This window comes from Hibiscus syriacus, unplaced genomic scaffold, assembly GCF_006381635.1.
Source record: "Hibiscus syriacus cultivar Baekdansim isolate YM2019G1 unplaced genomic scaffold, ASM638163v2 tig00110290_pilon, whole genome shotgun sequence".
In the NCBI taxonomy this organism is placed as follows: Eukaryota; Viridiplantae; Streptophyta; class Magnoliopsida; order Malvales; family Malvaceae; genus Hibiscus; species Hibiscus syriacus.
Window position 1 is genome coordinate 260,561 of NW_024062663.1, and position 5,510 is coordinate 266,070.

At 36.3% G+C, this 5,510-nt stretch overlaps 1 pseudogene; it reads right to left on the reverse strand.

The window, feature by feature from the left end:
- Nucleotides 1–984: 984 nt before the first annotated feature.
- On the reverse strand, nt 985–5,203 carry LOC120116275 (annotated as a pseudogene).
- Nucleotides 5,204–5,510: the final 307 nt, after the last annotated feature.

Here is a 5,510-nt window from a genome sequence, read left to right on the forward strand (position 1 = left end):
AATATTCTTCTAGTGATCACTTGAAAAATTAAATAGGCTCATTAATTCAAAAACAAAAGGTTAGAGGTATATTCCTATGTTTAAATTGCTAAGGACAAGTTGTTTGATTAACGTCAAAGGCTTGGCCTTCGTTTTTTAAATCAAGGAACATTCTTATTCTCATAAATAATAATTTGACTAGCTTGTCATCTTTAATTTTCTTTTAATTCTATATTTTTTTAAGAATGACAATATTTCATTATTTCGATTAAAACATAATAAATAATCACCTTAAATCCGATTAGGGGTTAGTTTATTCTTTAATTGAAAATAGATAAATACTATGCGTCTCTCTAAAATTCTTTAATTAGTTTAAAAATTCTTATTTTAAGGAATAAAATGATCATCAATTAAATAATATTCAAAAAATTTAATTTTCAATTTAGAGACAAATTCGTAGTTAAACATACTAATTTTTTTGCGTTCTTCATAATCTCTAAATCGTAGGCCAAATCACGAATCAAATCTTTTCTAAAATTCTGATTCTTAATTCAATTTCTAAATTTATTTCATATATGCCTTCGAGAAAAAAGTTCTCATGACACAATTATTTCTTTTTTTTTTTAAAAAAAGAAATTTTTACATAGTTGAAAATATGAAACAAAAAATTGTGAAACAATTTTAACAGTAACAGAAGAGACAAAAGCCGTGAAACATGAACCAAAAGCAGAATATACCATTCCAGTATCACATATTTAAGTGATCAATTCCCCCCCCCCCAAAATTTCCCAGAGTTACATTCTTATACCCCTTCCTTATCAACGTATATAAACAACTTAATTCCCATCTTCTCACTTTTTCTCAACATTTCAATTATATCCAGTTCTTATTAATTTTACATATCAGAACAAGAAAATATACCCACTTATACCTTGCTTCATATTCTACAAAAATAAAAAAAGGGTTCATAAAACCGAAATGAAATGAATGTAGGGTGATGGATGTTTTTTGAACATTTCACTGATGATTTACCTTGGCTCTGGACGGGCTGGAAATGACTGAGCTTGTCGAAGCTTTCGTTGCGGAGGGTTGCCGAAGAACATGGTCTGGGATCGCGTCACCATATCTGTCATCGTAGGGGTCTGGTAAGCTTGAACGAGGCTTGTGCTATTGGTGGAATCACCTCTCGCGGTTGCTCTCTGCCAGGAATGTGAGCTCAAACCAGATAACACATAAGCCCTACCTGATGACTCGTAAACTTGACGGTTCGCCATCCTTTCTTACATCTCCTTTAGTTCTGCAGATAGTGCAACACATAATCTGTCACCAGCCCATGCAGAATCAGTTTCTGATAAAGCCCTGCGACAACTCTCTAGCAGAGAGACAGCGGCAGTTAGATCACCATGTTCAGCAGCAGCTCTAGCCTCGGCCATAGCCTCTGCGGCGCGGAGCCTGTTTTTTCCCGTCTACTTCCATTGACACTACTGTTTGTCCAATTATTGTGGGCCTCTGGATCTTACTTCATTTGCTTCTTCCAAAGACACCATTTCTTTCAATATGGGGTCTCGGTAAATACATTGAACTTTGAGCAATGACATCTCATCAAGGGATTCGTCAACTGGAACATGGACTGTCACCAGAAAATCTCTTTCTTCTTCAGCATACAAGTCTCCTGCATCAATAGAACCTGTTTTGGCATCAGCTGAGATGCTAGTTCGATAACTCCCTGCCTTTATCGAATTAATTCCACATTTGGGTAAGTGCACTCAACTTTAACACATGCCTCCTGCACTACCACACTTAGAAGCCCTCCGATGCATTGAGCAAATGCATCTTGGATCACACCTTCAGCTTCAATGAAAGAAAATGTACCCCGGATATCTCAGAAATCGAATGCATTGAAGCAGCATCGTGGTCAGCACCAAACCCAAAGGCATGCACAGGGATACGGGGACCTGCAGAGAGAAGTGATTTGTAATCTGTCTGGGAGTGTGCTCTGCCAGGACTTATGACGGTGTAAGTATCCTGCCCATCGATAACAGTATAATGCTTCCAACTGGGTTCTTCCACCTTCGATCTATTATTACCTTGGCAGCTTTCCTAAGCCCTTCAGCAATATTTGTCCCACCATTTGAAGTAAGAAAGTTAACAGCATGCAATGCTTCCTGCCGGCCTGTTTCAGTCATCCGGCGAAGAGGAAAGAGGCGATGGGCTGTGGAGGAGAATGCTATAACAGAAAGCCGGTCAGAGGACCCAAGATGCTGTATAACGAACCCCATAGCCCGTTTTAGTAATGCAAGCTTGGTCCCCGCCATGCTGCCACTAACATCAAGAACAGTTATAAGGTCAACTGGGGCACGAGAACTTTGAGTCCAAGGGGATAATATAGTTTGATTTCTACTATTTATCCCTCCACTTGTACGGAGAGCCTTGAGATGGATAATATCGCAAAATTATTACGACTGGTTGCTCTTGGAATGGCCAACACTTCAGGATATGTTTTAACTTCGATTGTTCCACTAGAGTTATTCTTAGTAGCATCACTGGCAAAGACATTTTCCTCAGTTGTCTCATCCTGCTGATCCAGGACTTCATCATCATCGAATGTTCCAGGTTCAGAGGGATGAAAGAGTGAAGCAATCTGCCTAGTTGGATCTAACCGAAGGGAAGGCATCTGCCGTACCACAGTCGTCCTCGCATCATCCCGTGGCCAATCTGCTGGATGATTCTAGACCTTCCATTGGGGAGATCTAAAGTGGGGCTATGACAGGGTATTTCCTTCCATTTTGCTCTACAAACGGGACAAATCTGATTCCCATGTTTTACATTAGAAGTTATACAGTGGAAATGGAAAGAATGGGAGCATTCTGCGGTGAAAATCGCATGACCTTGGCCTGGTTTTATTGCTTTCAGGCATATAGGACAGGTTCTCTGCAGTTTGGAATGACAAGCAGGTGAGAATACTATACAAACAGGTCCAAAATACAATTCAGTAGCTAGAAAAAATGACAGATAAACTTTAACATGAATCCACAACCACCTTCACCAATCTAAACACTAAGCTAGAAGAAGTGTTAACAAATTGCAAGAAAAGATTACTCTTCATAACATCTATTTCACCATAATGCATGTTAATTGCGGAAGTTGGATTAACAACCAAAAACAAAAGAATAACCAAAGATAAAATGAAGCTTCACATGAGACAATCACAGCAGCAGCAAGCAAGCAATATATCAGAAAATCAAGTATCTCAAGTACTAGATTTAGAGAGAGAAAAAAAGGACAAAAGAGAGCAAGCTGAAAAGCATCAAAGATGGCAAACGTTTTCTAGTTTAAACAGAAACTTATTTCTCAATTTTGGTTTAAATCCATATCCAACTCAGCTCCAAACTAGCCTATCTACATGATTACTGCAGTAAAATTTCTAAGGACCTTAATATAAAACCACAAATTAGGTCAATGGTAAATAGTCAAAGGTTGTAAAGGCAAATCAACAAAAACAAAAAGGGTTGTCTTATGAGAAATATGACATTAAGAATTATTTTTTTCTTGAATTAAGCACAAATAATATACTAAGGCAATCTATATAAAATAAAATAATTATAAACCAATTCCAACAGGCACAGTTAAGCAAACTCAACAATCCCCTCAAATTAATGATGACCCTTTCAACAAAATAACCAAAAAAGAAAAATGCAAAGTTCATCAAAAGATGATAGGGCTTGCCCCCAAAAATTTCACTTTTAATTTTTTAATTTCCCATTAGCCCTTTATTCTTGTTGAAGCTTAATAGATCAAAAGCTCATAATTGAATCAAAGCACAGCCTTTCAAAAATTAACATGAAAAGGAGAGACATAAACATTTGTGTGGTGTAGTGCAGTTATGATGAGCAGACAAAGCACTTTCCCATCAAGGTGAAGGAGAAAGAAAAAGAAAAAGAGAGAGTACAGCTTACAGTAGGTATTGTATTCCATTTTCTAATAAGCCAAAGGGGAATGGTCCTCAAAGGGACTAGTCCCCTTTACCCACATGGCCTCCTTATGGACTCATGGGAGAGTTGAAAATAACACGACAACAAATACACATCTTCAGAAATTTCAGAATCTTCACACTATCACACACTACCCATTCCCTACCAAGCCTACCCCACATGATAACAAGCCTTGAAAGTTGAAATCAGGTAGCTAATTTTATATAGATTGAGGACTGCTCAATGAATAAAAATATACAGATGAGATTATCTCTTTGTTTATTATTATTTTCTGTAAATATCTTTTGATTCTTATATTGTTAGTTTCAACAATCTATTTTCACTCGTCTATCAATTCTAATTCTCTGTAAAACTAAGAATTTTACAATAAGATACTATCTCATATAGAGATAGAGAGGTAAAACTCAAGTATGTACGGTCTTTAAAAGTAAATTCAAACTTGACAACATATATAGTAGTTGTTAATAGTGTACACTAACATTCATAGTTCATACACTGAATCCCCATTATTCAAAGATCAAGATTACATCTGAGAATAGGAATAATTAGACTATTTTAAAAAATGAAAAAAAAACCTTTTCAAATAAATCCCACTACCATGGATTAGAAAAGAAGTCCCATGATTAAGTTAACGAAGAAAATAAAATAATCTAGTCACTGACAACCAGGATCTCCTCTGAGGTCCATCCAGGGGAAAAGCATTAATGCCATAAGAGCAGTTACTGCTAATAAATTATTTTTTCTTTAAAAAAAATCAAAAGTAGCAACAAAACCAACTTCAGAAAATGGAGAAAAAGTAACTTTATGTTGATTCTGAATTAAAAATGAAGTGAATTTGGTAAGAAAACGAGAAAACATGCTAACCTTGGAAGATTTTGGGCTGGATTTGGACACCCGAAGCCCGGAAGAGGAAGGGGTAGGAGTTGTAGGGAGGCTGTCGTTTTCTGAAGGAGAAACTGGAGATAGAGAAGCAGCTTTAGCAATAGATCCTGATGGTGATGAGTCTTCAAGCTTTGATGAGGCATATACACATGTTCATACCAAGAGCCAGCTTTGCTTTCCTCCATTTACTTCCCATGATAACGATTAAAACCGAAAAGAAGGAATTGGGTTTTGTTTTTTTTCAGTATCAAGATCGTCCTTTAAAATAAAAGGTATCTTTTTGTTTTCAATGCTGTTGAAAAACCAGAAAAATGGTTAAGCAAAGGCGCCATTTTTTTGGCTGAATTGCAAGAAGGAACATAAAAGAAACATTTAATTGAAGTCGTGACATGTGAGTTGCAAATAGATAAGGCTTGCAGTGAATTACAAGCGAGGATAATAGAGATGGTGGGGGTGGGCACAGAGAGAGAGTGAGATTAAAATAATGTATTAGGTTTTAATATATTAATTATTTCAAGTGGTAAAAAAATTGCAATAACCAGTCATTTTCTGAGCTTTATTAAATTTATGCTTGAAAACAGAACTGGTGTTATAATTCATTTAATTAATAGAATATGCTTTGTCTTTGGTTGGATTCAACATCAAGATAGATGATTA